This window comes from Capsicum annuum, chromosome 12, assembly GCF_002878395.1.
Source record: "Capsicum annuum cultivar UCD-10X-F1 chromosome 12, UCD10Xv1.1, whole genome shotgun sequence".
Classification (NCBI taxonomy): Eukaryota; Viridiplantae; Streptophyta; class Magnoliopsida; order Solanales; family Solanaceae; genus Capsicum; species Capsicum annuum.
Window position 1 is genome coordinate 200530496 of NC_061122.1, and position 14160 is coordinate 200544655.

Consider the following 14160-nt stretch of genomic DNA (forward strand, 5'->3'; position numbering starts at 1 on the left):
TTCGCAGCTAAATTACCTAGAAATTTTATAAATCCGCATGTAATAATTACCTACGAAGGTATTTTCTTTGGATTCTAATTGGTAAGAAAATCCGCAGGTAATCAAATTACTTAGAAATTTTAGGAAAATCCCCAGTTAATAAACATTTTTCTTATAATGACTTTTGCCTATCCGTTTTAATATATCATAATTCTATCATGCTCAATATCATCAATACATTAAAATTAATCAATATTCATTTTTTATCATTCTCCAATATCCGCTCCCAAATCACATTTTTGGACACACAACTTTCATACGAGATAATTATCCATACATTAACACTAAAACTTATATCATGATCTATTGTTCGATATCAAACATCATGAAAATACACAATTACAATCACAATCACAATCAACAAACACATAATCATAGCCAATTTAACAAATTAAGATAAAGAAGATGAAGAGCGAGGATAAAGAGTTGGACATCAATTGTCGATTTATTTTCAATTAAACATAGGAGCTTTGTCGATCCGGAACCTCGAGCTAGACCAAATCGGAATCCTCAAGCGAACAACTTCAATAACGAAGGAAAACCAACTCAGTAGAATCCTCTTGTTCCATTTTTCATCGACCCAAACTGAAAACTGTGGAACAAAGATAAACCCGTACCAAATTAGAACCCTCTGTTACTGTTTTGGTCGTTTTTCGATAGACTTTCACCGGAATCGGACTGAGATTGGTCAAAATTGGTCGATTTGGACGAATTAGAGTTGGGGTTCACGGTCTCCGCCTCGTCGGAACTCCAGTAAGCTCCAACAGAGACCGAAAACAGAGAAACCGATAGCAGCTACATTTCCGGCGAGATGTCGCCGGAAAAATCGTCTCTCTCGACGTAATTCTCTCTCTCTCTCTCCCGATCCTACTATTTTCTCTACTCCATCTCCCTCGTCTCTCGATCTCTCCCTCTCACTGGTATGTGTTCTGTGTGTGTGCGCGTATATGTGAAATTCAGTGAGTCTCTCTGGGTATTGTGAGCGGTCCGTCCTTCTCTGTTTTTTCTTCAATAGATGAAAATGGGAGTGTATATGCTGAGTTTTTCCATGGAGAATGTGTTTGTGTGCGTATTTGAGTGAATATGTGATAATCCCCCAATTTCAGTGAGTGGAGTGTGTGAGTGAAATGGTGAAGAAGAACCCCTGTCAATGAAATCCCTCTATCCCCTCCCTTCGTGTGTGTAGTCTATTGTAGTATATCAATGGAAAAATCCCATAGTCCAGTCCCGTGTATGGAATTGTGTGGAAATTTGTATGTTGGTGGGTGTAAAAATGGAAAAAAGGTCTGTGTAGTGAGAGTGAGAATGAAAATGGGTATCTGGTATTGAATTGAAAATAAAATGCTCTCCCTTCTGATTGTGAGTTCTGTCCCCTGTATTCTGAAGCTGGTCTCTCAAAGGGGAAAGAAAAAAAAAGTGATAGAGTGGGGTAGGGGGTACACATGGGGTAGGGTGAGGTAGGGGGTGAGGGTGTGAGTTGGTTGAAATAAATATCTGTCCTTGACAAAGGCTGCCTGGTTAGGATTGATAATACCAGGTATCACCTTACCCAGTCTACTGCATAAGATCTTGGAAATACACTTATATATCACATTGCAGCAAGATATTGGTCTATATTGGCCAGCACTAATGGAACTCTTTACTTTAGGAATAATAGTAATTATTGTGGTATTAACTTGTTTCAACAATTTACCAGTCCTGAAGAACCCTTTTATATCCTTACAAACATCAGCACCCACTATGCTCTAAGCAGCTTTATAAAATCCACTACTATATCGATTTGGGCCTAGACTCTTAGTATCTTTGATGCTAAACATGGAACCTTAATTTATTTATCTGAACATGGCTTGACTAGTTCACATTGCTGATCAACATTGATAACTTCTCCTTGAGCAAAGACAGCAGCGTTTGCCTTCACTCTATTGACGTTAGTTTCTCCAATAATATATTAAAAATACTGCACAAAGATATTAGCAATAGCTTGAGGATCATACTGTAAATTTCCTTGACTGTCTTGTATTAGAATAATAGATTGTATAAGTTTTCTCTATTTAATTATTGAGAAAAATTATTTTTATGCATTCATCTCCTTATCAAATCCATGTTGCTTTACTCTTTTGTCGAAGTATTGAACCAGCTAACCTCATGCATTTTTTTTATTTTTCTTTTGTTTTTCTTTCAGCCTGCAATGTTGCACAACTCGGGTGTTGGTGTAATGTAGATTGGACCCTATACAAGTCTTCTTTAGCCTTATCTGTATCTACCACTACACTACTAAAGCGTTGTTTATAGAGCTTCTTTAATTTCTGCTTAAGTAACTTTAGCTTCCTCACAACCTGATACATTGTGTAGACATTAATTGGAGTATTCCAAGTATTATGGACTAATTGCAGGAATTCTGGGTGTGTGTTCCACATATTACAATACTTAAAGGAACTATTCTTCATCCTACTAGCCTTCATCATGTGTACCACAAGAGATCAGTGATCACTGATACCCTCAGGATGGAACTGAGCTATGCACGCTGGCATATTATCCAGCCATTCCCCATTCACTAGAGCCCAATCTATTTTGGAGAAAATCCTATTTACTTGGTTATCAGACCAGGTGTACCTGCAGCCATTACTCTTGAGTTTAGTTAAGCCACATGTATCAACACATTGCTGGAATTCACATACCTCTGCATAAGTCACAGGTGACCCTTCATTCCTATCATCATCATGTAACACATTATTGAAATCCACTAGAACAAGCCATGGACTTTGACAACTACTTGCTTTATCTATAAGTTGATCCCATAAACACTTTCTGTCTTCTCTTGTGTTGTAAGCATACACAAAGTTAACTAAAAAATTATGCCGCATTGGAATATATTCAACTGTACAAGTTATATATTGAGCTGATTCATTTTCGACCACTACTTTGAACCAATTCGATCTCTAAATAACAAGAATTCTTCCATTATAATGTGATGCATGGTTGCTAATGCACTCCCACCCACCATACATAGTATCAATAGTTTTTCACACCCTATTAACCTTTATTTTTGTTTCAATAAACCCCATTAAACTGATATCCACTTTATTACAGAAGAGTTTGATCTCTTTCTTCTTATTGAGGCCATTGAGGCCTCTAACGTTCCAGCATAGTAGTTTAACCATTCCCAGAAGGGAATAATGCTTCTCCTTGATCACCCTGCAGCACATTATTACCCTCCATTATTCCCTTCATTGAAGTACCGGACTCCCCTTTTTCATCATTAAGAACTTGATAGGTATTAGCAATGGTGATGGTAGTCACCACTAGATTATATCTAGCATTTTGTCTCCAACCATTATTCCTGACCATCTTCCCTTTGCCAGCATTATTCCATACCTCATTTTTGTCCTTCGCAACACCTTCCTCATTGGCATGATCCTTCTTGGTAGGGGCATCAACTAGTTGATTTACCTCTTTCACATTGATTGTCATCTTTTCAGCACCCTGTTTGGTCTTCCGGCAATTTTCCTCCTTGTGACCATACTTTGGCATACTTTGTATAATGTAGGTTGACAATCATATGTAACTTTTTGCTCCACCATGTTACCTTTCTCATTCCTAAAGTAAATGCATTTCAACAAAGGTATTCCCAGTTTCACTTCCACCAGTAATCTTGCAAAATTCAAACCTATTTTGTTTTGTATTTTCGTCCACCATTAATGGTTTCCCCACCAAACTTCCAAGCTTGCCAAGTGCTTTTACACTCCAATATTTGAAATCGAGACCAGGTAATTTGATCCAAATTGGAACTGTCATCTCTACTGAACTCCATATTCGAGATCCATGCCTTAACAATAAATGGCTTATTGTTGAAGTGGTATGTTCCTCCTTCCAATACCTCAATTTGACTCTCAACACTGTCGAAAGAACTGTCGAAAGAAGTATTTGTTGTTTTGGAAATAAGGCTCACACAAACATTTTTGCTTCAGCAGATTTACAGATTGAACTCACTTCTTTATTTATCCCAAATACAAGCATAAGAAAGGCTCAAATAGTGTAGACCTAGATTTCTTTATTCATTGTAAATATTCACCAAATATTCACTTGACATATATTTGGATCATTGTAAATATTCACTTGTCATATACAAATCCTTGTTAGTTGTATATATGCATTGTATGATGATGAATGAAATACACAAAAAGAAAAGAGTTTTCTCCATTCTAGTCTTTTACTATTGTTACATGGTATCAAAGCGAGTTTGAAATCTGCCTAAAATTTTGATTTCGTGTCACTCTTTTCTTCATTTTTTCTGCAATGGGAACCATCTCTTCCCCATCTGATAAACTACCTGCAACCACTTCAACCAATAGCATTGCTAGCATTAATATGATTGATCCTGCCCACCCTTACTATATCCATCCCTCTAACTATCTAGGGATGAATCTTTTCTCATCGGTCTTTAATGGTAAGGGATATGGAGAAGGGTTATTATTATAACCCTTTCTGCAAAGAACAAATTGGACTTTACCAATGGATCACTGGTTGAGCCAAGCCCTGATGTAACTCTTCAGAAGGCTTGGGCTCACTGCAATGACATGGTTTTCTCATGACTTCTCAATTTACTGTCCAAAGAGATAGGCGAAAGTATTCTTTATTCCCAAAGTTCCAAGAACCTATGGAATGACCTAAAGTATAAATTTGGTCAGACAAATAACATGAAGCTATTTCAATTGCAGAAAGAACTGAGTGGTGTTGTGCAAGGTAATTCTAGTCTATCAGGTTATTTCACTAACATGAAAAAGTTTATGAGATGAACTAGATTCTTTACACTTTTTCTGCATGATTTCTGACTGTGATTATGGTGCTAAGGCAAAGAATGCAAAGGCACATCAGGATAAAAGACTATTACAATTTTTTATGGGGCTTAATGATTTCTTTTTTGGTGTTATAAGAAATATCTTGCTATCCTCTCATTTACCCTCTATTGGGAAGGCTTCCTCCTTGGTTATCCAAGTTGAGAAGCTATGAGAGATCAATACTTCTCCTGTCTATCCAGGAGATTCTGCTTCTTTTCTTGTAACAAATTAGCCAGAGGGCAATAGAATATACAATTACTACAAAGCACATAAGGGGCCTTTTAGTTGAAAGAAAACCACTAGCACACATGGCTACTGTAATAAACGAGGACATAGCATTGATAAGTTCTACAACATTTATGAATTTCCAGCCAATTTCAAGTTTACAAAACAGAGAAAGTACCATACAAGAGCACAAACTAAAAAATGTGTTTAATTCTGATGAGAAGAATGATATGTCAGGAAATAATGCTTCAAATGCAAAAACACTCACTCAGTAGAATGCACGGAAGATTTTTCAACTTGATACAAGGAGGACCAAGAACACAAGAAAACATACACCAAAACAGTCCACAAGTTGAGGAAACCCGAGACTATTTTGGTGACCACTCTAGGATTCGCCACTTATAACAGGAATAGAGAGAACAACGAGTGTTAACACCTCAAAAAAACCAAAAAAAAAGTTATATTAGCAGAATACAATGAAGAGAAACAAGGCTACAACAACTAGAACCTATGGGTTTTACAACAATACAAGGGAAACCCGAAACTAGAACAAGAAACAAAGATAGATAGTTAGACACAATGAAGTTGTAATCTTAAGAACCCAAGAGTGGTAAATCTTAGACCCTTAACACCACACTCAACACGCACCTAACTCTTACAATAACACAAGAGGGCATCCACCTCTCAAGCACAAAGGTATCAAGCTTTGCAGCACACAATAGAATCCACCCTTATGCTATGCTCTAATTTTGGTTTTGGAGCTCTATCTCACAAGAGGAGTATTCTTACAATCTGAAACATAAACTAAGTAAGTAAAAACTACATTGTTCTATTCATACAACATTACAAATAAATAGAGAAATGACAAAAGAGCCCTCCCATAAATAGGCTCCAAAAACCCTCTTAAGTGTACCAAAAGGATGGCTTGGGCTTTCTTTACACTTGGGCTTGTGCACTCCTTTAAGTGGTCTTCAAAAATTCTCAAAAGGTGTCTATTTTCATGATCATACTTGTATCATCCTCTCCATCTTGAGAGAAATTTGCCCACAAATTCATGACCTCACCTCTTTTAGAGAGGTATCTCACACGCGGCCACACATCTTCTACTTCCTCCTCAACTTGAATCCCAACCTCTTTGTGCTCTCTATCTTGATACTTTCCATCAACCTTAGCCGATTTAGTCACCACTTCCACTCCTAGGTAGTATAACTTCCCCTCTCTTAAGATCACATTCCTCCGATTTGGATACTTACTAACCTTGTGCCCCCGCCCTTGACACTTGAAGCATTGAAACCCTTTGGGATTGGAAGTAGAATTCAATTTACCTTCATACCTTGGAGGATGTTTTTAGACAGCCTTGGGGATCTCGGGTTGGGCAGCCACAAAAGAATTCTCTCTGAGCTCCCTCTCCACCTCTAAAGCCGCTTGGAAGATGCCCTATATGGTATCGAATTTGTGAAGCGTCATGTGAGTGGAGATATCCTTATTTAACCCAACCTTGAAGTGCTCCGATGGTCAAGTTTCAACATCAATTGTTGAAATTCATTGTAGTAAGCCATGACACTCTTGCTCCCTTGCCTCAAATTATACAATTTGGCAAGGATCTCATGCTTATAAGTCTCGGGAAAGTACCTTTGCCGCATAAGGTTCTTCAACTGAAACCAAGGAGGAGGTTGTCCCCCGATCACCTCATTCCCAAATCGCTTAATATACTCCCACCACATATTAGCATACCCCTTAAAATGAGTTATCGCATAGCAACTTTTATTTTCCTCGGTAAGGTCATTGAGTTGGAATATCTTATCATATGAAAACTCCCAAGAAAGATACTCTTTGGGATCACTCTCACCCTTGAAGATTGGGAGACTAACTTTGATGGAGTTTATGCCCAAGTCTTGATTTTGGTATCCTTTCTTCACCTCTCGGCCTAGCCTCCCATGTCTACCCCTCATTCTTTCTTCCATCAAGTAAGAATTACCATAGACTCCATAACCTCTATTTTATTTTTCCCCACCATATCCTTCCACACAGTTTGGTTGGTTCGGGTTAGGTGGGTTTGGATGGTGTGGAAAATAAGTTCTTTGGTATAATGGAGCTTGAATGGGAATGTGAGTCCTTTGGTTAAGTGGAAGGCTCGGGTTTGGTGTTGGTATTTGGGTTCCAAATACTTCTTGTTGGACTTGGTGAAGTGGAAGGCTCGGGTTTGGTGTTGGTATTTGGGTTCCAAATACTTCTTGTTGGACTTGGTGAAGTGGAATGTAGGTTGGTCTATCAAACTCTCAGCTTTGGGAAGCATTTGGTGGTTGTCTCGGTAGATTGATCATTTGGTGTAACATTTCGAGGGAGATGGTAGGAAAATTGTTTTGATCATGTCCACTCGAGGACACAAGATAGTATTGAGGAGTGTAGGGGAAGCTCCTTTGGCTTTCCACTCATTCCAATCTCCCACTCATAGTAGATACATCCCCTTTCAACGATGTTACATCCATTTTTAACTTCCTAAGACTCACTCGCATTCTTTTCAAAGTGCTGTTGTGGCCTTCAATAGAAGCCATGAGGAAATTAGTATCATTGTTGCCCACGGTTTGGGAGTTCGTTTCCTCCATTGCAATGTACCTAAGATAAACACCTACAAAATAATAAACGAGTTAGTTGTAAAATTAAAGTCCTCACACTCTCTCGTTAGTTTTTTTACCTCTCACGTTTCTTTACTCAATCACACAAGTGTGGAAAGTTTGATTGTATTCCGTGCTTGAGAGGTGAACTAAACCTCTACAGCGACTCAAGGAAACAATAACAAAAGGACATACGAAGGATCGTAAACACGAAGAACGGCTACAAAACTAACTTACAATCTAGTACTAGCTTGTAAGTTAGTAATGGAATCAACAAAAGAAACAACAAAAACAAAACTAGAAGATCAGATTTTAAGCTTAAAATGTTTGTGTGAACAGTGATTTAATGACATGGTATTACACTATTGGCCTCGAGTTTGTCAAAAATTTACTTGCCAATTTCAAGTCTTGACCATTTCACAATTTGGACTTGGTGCATTTGGTTAATGGAGGAAATTGTAGTCTTGGAACTTCTTTTCAAATTCAAAACAAGACTTGGACTTTCTTGTATTCCTCCTTATAACATGGGTCCTTGAATCATGGAAAGTTGTTGGTAAATGGTTGTTAAAGTCTTTGAAGTGATGTGAACAAGACTTTCACCGACAAGTACTACAAATTTGTCTTTCACCATTTTAGATCTATTTTGCAATTTAAAGCTTAACAAGATGATGAATGTGGTGAAGAACTCCAAGAACACAACAACAAAATCAATAACATCCAACAACAATTCTCCAATAACTCAACAAGTCCACAACAACAAGGCCAAGGCTAGAACAACAACACCAGCCACGGCCACCCCTTGTTCACATCAACAACTTCAACAACTTCAAGTTCAAGCTTAGATTTGGACACTTTTAGTGTTGGTAAGAAATAAATCAACACTTGAAATACTCTAAACAAACAAATTAATACCAAGATCTAGACACATAAACACAAATCTCGGCCAAGAACAAGATGGACAGATTTCAACTTTTCTGAATTTTTTTTTCAGTTTTCACCCTTTTTTAATTTTTCAAGTAACAAACCCAATATTGATTTTGTAGGAACGAAATCAAACTCAGATATTATACCAAATGATACAAGGAGGACCAAGAACACAATAAAACATACACAAAAATAGTCCACAAGTTGAGGAAACCCGAGACTATTTTAGTGACCGCTCTCGGAGTCGCTACTTATAACAAGAATAAAGAGAACAACGAGTATTAAAACCTCAAAACATCCAACCAACAAGTTATATTAGAACAATAAAATGAAGAACAACAAGGCTACAACAACTAGAACCTACGGGTTTTACAATAATACAAGGGAAACCCAAAACTAAAACAAGAAACAAAGATAGATAGTTAGACACAATAAAGTTGTAATATTAAGAACCCAAGAATGGTAACTCTTGGATCATTAACACCACACTCAACACGCATATCACTCTTAAAATGACACAAGAGAGCGTCCACCTCTCAAGAACCAAGGTATCAAGCTTTGCAATAGATAAGAGAATCCACCCTTATGCTATGCCCTAATTTCAGTTTTGGAACTCTCTCTCACAAGAGGAGTGTTCTTACAATATCAAATATAAACTAAGTAAATAAAACCTACATTGTTTTATTTATACAACATTACAAACAAATGGAGAAATGACAAAAGAGCCCTTCCATAAATGGGCTCCAAAAACCCCCTTAAGTGTACCAAAAGGATGGCTTTGGGCCTTCTTTACACTTGGGCTTGTGCACTCCTTTAAGTGGTCTTCAAAAATGCTCTAAAAGTTTCCATGGTCATGATCATACTTGTATCACAACTTCTTCAACAGATGAAACTGGGACAATAAACTGTAAACAACTCTGAGAACAATGCTAATATGAATCCTGGTGGTATGTCTATTATAGCTAAATTTTTCAACTATTATGCATGTTTTCTTCAAATAAATAATAATTCACAGATCATAGACAGTGGTGCATCTGAACACGTGACCTTTAACAAATAATTGTTTTTCAAATTTAGACCTATTACCAAATCATTCATGGTCACTCTTTCGAATTCCCAGAAGGTTAAAGTCACTCATTATGATTCTATTTCTATTCTGCCAAAAATAGTGTTGCGTGATATTCTTTACATTCTTTCTTTTAAATTCAACCTTCTATCTGTTCATAGGTTTTACAAACAACTTAAACATTTAGTCTTTTTTAAAACAACTTAAACATTCAGTCCTTTTTACTCCTGATTTTTGTTTTTAACAGGGCCTTTCACTGAAGAAGTCACTGAGATTGGTGATGAAGAAGGATGACTCTACATCCTAAGGTCAAAGTCTACCACTGAAGTTCCTAAGAATAGTTTTAATTCCAATAGTAACCCAGTTTCAAGAAAACGACATTGTTTGGCCAATACTGCATCTATTTTTAATCCTGCTTCCAATGTTTTTTATTTTAATTTGAAAGAAAAACTATGGGCACTACAAACTGGGGCATATTCCTTTAATTAATACGAGAAAGATTTCTTCTATTCCAGTATCTGCATGATTGAATTTTCAATCTCCTTATATTATTTGTCTAATGGCTAAACAGTCCAAACTCCCATTTCCCTCTAGCTCTGTTTCTACAAAGTCTATTTTGAATTAATTCATATTGATACATGGGGATCCTATAGAAATCCTAATCATGATGGTTTCAGATATTTTCTAATAATAGTGGATGATTTCAATAGGGGGACATCGACTTTTCTATTACCAGCAAGTCTAATGCATTCACTATCCTGAAATCTTTTTTAATCATGATAGAAAGACAATTTCACACAAAAGTTCAAAGAATCATATCAGATTATGCTTTTGAGTTGGTGAGTGGGAATGTTCAATCATTTTTTTTTATTTCACAAGGAATTATTCATTAAACAACTTGTGTGGCTTCTCTACAACAAAATGGAGTTGTGAAGGGAAAGCACAAATATTTGTTAGAGACCTCTAGAGCTTTTCTTTTTCAATCATATTTACCTATTAAATATTGGGGTGATTGTCTTTTGACAACCACTTACTTAATCAATAGGTTTCTCTCCAAGGTTTTAAAGTACAAAACACCATATGAAATTTTATTTAACTCTAAACCAAATTATCATAATTTTAAGTGTTTTGGTTGTTTATGCTTTTCATCTACACTTTCAGTTCATAGAAATTTTTTTTGAATCAAGAGCAATTTCTTGTGTTTTTTTAGGGTGTCCCCATGGTAAGAAAGGTTTCAAATTGCTAAATCTTCAAACCAAAAAGATCTCCATGTCAAGAGATGTAGTTTTTCATGAAAACATCTACCATTTTGCCTCTATGAAAGCTGATGTTAATTCAGATCCTTTTTTTCTCAAGGGCAGTTTATTTTTCCTAAATTTTTTAGTTATTACATCTAGTCCAAATAATGCTAGCCTAAAAGATATTCCATGTTATAACCTTTCACATGTTGATCCTATTCTATCTGATTCTCCTGTTCATACTAATCCTACCGATTTTGTGACTTACCTTCCTCACATATTTCTCCCCACGCTTTCCTATCTTCAATATCTCCTACTATCATAAATACCATTATTAGGAAATAGTATTGGACACATAAGACTCCTACTTATTTAAAGGACTACATATGCAATAACCTACACCTTACTGTTAGCCTCCTAAGTCTACGTTGTAATAATGAAAAACTAACAAGTGTATCTTCACAGGATATTAAAGACTGCTAATATTGAAAGGATAAATGAAGTCAGCTCCAGGAATGAAAGGACATAAGGAAAGGAAGAACATCCATGTTATCCAAGTAAATTAACCACAATAAGAATAAATCAAAGGAGAATCTCATCCCCAAATATCACAAAAAATCTTGGAAGATAGAAGAGTCTCTTATCCGAAGATATGGAGGATCACGACATTCAAACAGTATGGCAAGCAGATCAATCAAATATCATGGAAATAGAAGAAGGATCACAATCCCAGAATCATGGCAGACCAAATCAATCAAGATATAAAATAAGAATTTCTGGCCCAAAAGTCTTGACAAACCAGATCAAGAAAAAGAAGAGAAGATCACGAGCATATTTGGAAAGGCATCAATCTCTACAAAACTAAAAAGGAAAATATATCATGGACATATCTGATATGGACGTGATTCAAAGTCGTATATGAAAATATCTAATATGGATATATCATATGGCTACATTCCTCAATCAAGGAATCAATTTACATCCATGATTGAGAAGAAATCTCTTAGGTTTCCTTATGAAGAGTAGCAGCCGAGACTATACAAGATGAAGACAGAAGACAAACACTTTTTATGCAACTTCAAGCAGTAAATTCAAAGTGTCTCAATCTTAGTCTCACAAAGCTTTAAAACTCTTAAACTCTTAGTTTACAATTGTTATATAAAGAGTAGGATTGAGTAGACTTTGTAACATCAACTGAAGTTGTGTCACAAGATTTGAAGAGCAAAATAAGTCTTCAGAACTTCTAAGGAAACTTTGAAACCCAGAGGGACTGGAAGTAGGCATCATATTGGTGTTCCAAACCAGGATAAATCTTTGAGTTATCACTTTATGTTCTGTTATTTATTTGCTTAATTGTTTTAAATCTAATCTGTTTGTGAAGTACACCCAGGTGATTCAACTGTGAGGGGTTACTAGTTGACTCACAGGAAAAATTTTAATTCTCCCCCTCCCCTCTTGAATTTCAATTGGTATCATATCACGTCTCACTAACAGCATTGCTTAATCGCAAGTGAGCAAAGATCAAATGGCCAATTATCAAATTCTCGGTGCTCTTCTTCAGGATGGTCACTCCTCCACAAGACCACCATATTTTAACAGATAGCATTACTCTTATTGAAAGAACAGGTTCAGAATCTTTGTCCAATCAAATGACTTCCAAGTTTGGGTTGTCATTAAGAAGGGTCCAAAGCAAATTCCAGAACTCAGGGAGAAGCCAAAGGACAAACACAAAGAATCTAGCAGTTCTGACATAGAGGACCTTGAAAGCTTCGAGGCCACCAAAGAACAGCAAGAGTTAATTCAAACTAATGTACGTACTATAAGTTTACTTTTGTGTGCAGTTAGTGGAGAAGAATACGACAAGATATCAACCTGTGAAACCACAAAAGAAATATGGGACAAATTGAAGGTAACCTATGAAGGAACCACCAAAGTCACGAAGTCAAAAATCATTACCCTGGTCAATGAGTACGAGCTGCTCAAAATGGAAGAGAATGAGGACATCAAAACAACATTTTCCAGAATCAGTAAGATTATATGTGAACTTAAATCATTGGAGATAATCTATCCATAAGCCTGCAAGTCCAAAAGCTGGTCTGAAGTCTCCCAAAGATTTTGGAAACCAAGGTTGCCATTCTGGAAGATGGAGATCTTTACAATATGAATTATGCCAAACTATGAGGTAACCTTATTGGATATGAGAAAGATTATATTAACAGGTACCACAAAGAGAAGAAGAAGAAACCAGTAGCCTTCAATGTTGCTCCAACCAAAGAACCAGACATTTTTGAAGATGCCAATAGTGAAGGAATGACTCTCATAAATCATGGAGTAAGTCAAATAATGAGACAGAAACAGCAGAGATCCCAAGGAGCCAAGAATATTTAATTCACCAGAAACGATGATCGTTGTTATTACTGTGGAAGGCCTAGTCACTTTAAACAAAATGGTCCCAAGTTAAGGAGAAGATCCCCCCCAAAAATCAAAACTTTGGTACCTGGATTAAATAAGATGAAACCAAAGAAGATGTAGAAGCCGCCAATATGTGCTTCATGGCAATAGGTGAATCCAGCGAGGTAAGAATACATGACTGTCATAACTGTAATATTCTTGAATCTAACTTAGATTTGATAACCGATGAGCTTCAAAAGGTCATAAATGAATATAACAAACTTTCTCAAGAAAAGAGAAGTTACGAATCCAAAGTTGAACAAAAACTTGAGGAGAAAAAGAGAAGCTATCAAATAGACATCGAAGCATGTTAAATTAAAATTAATTTGCTTCATAAAGAGATTAATGATGTAAACATAAAGCTAAACAGTATTAAGGAAACTCATAGTCACAGTTTTGTGAAATCCAACTTCTTTCAAAACAAATCTAGCTCCTCATCAGAATTGCTTAAATCAGCTAAGATTTCCTTCTCTTCTAGAGGAACTGTCTATTTTATATGTGGACAGAGAGGACATAAATCGTAAAGCTAAAGGTATAAGCCTAAAACTGTATGGGTTAGGAGGCCCAAAGGCAAAACATCTAACCCACAAGGACCTAAGATCACTTGGGTACCTAAACAAAACTAATCTTCTTATGTTGTAGGAACATGTTCACAAGAGCTATAAAAAAATGTGGGTCATTGATAGCGGATGTTCCAGACACATGATCGAAAAGAAATAAAATTTTTCTGCTCTAGAGAAAATAAATGGGGGATCAGTATGATA

General features: G+C 36.4%; 1 long non-coding RNA gene across 2 annotated transcripts; it reads left to right on the forward strand.

The window, feature by feature from the left end:
• The first annotated feature begins 183 nt into the window (after window positions 1-183).
• Window positions 184-12079, forward strand: LOC107850785. Of its 2 annotated transcripts, XR_007048390.1 has the most exons (4): window positions 231-879; window positions 2222-2734; window positions 9955-10015; window positions 11411-12079. It is a non-coding gene; the product is annotated as an uncharacterized LOC107850785 (long non-coding RNA). The 2 variants fall into 2 exon arrangements; XR_001668757.2 differs by lacking the exon at window positions 11411-12079 and having other exon boundaries at window positions 184-879; window positions 9955-10221.
• Window positions 12080-14160: the final 2081 nt, after the last annotated feature.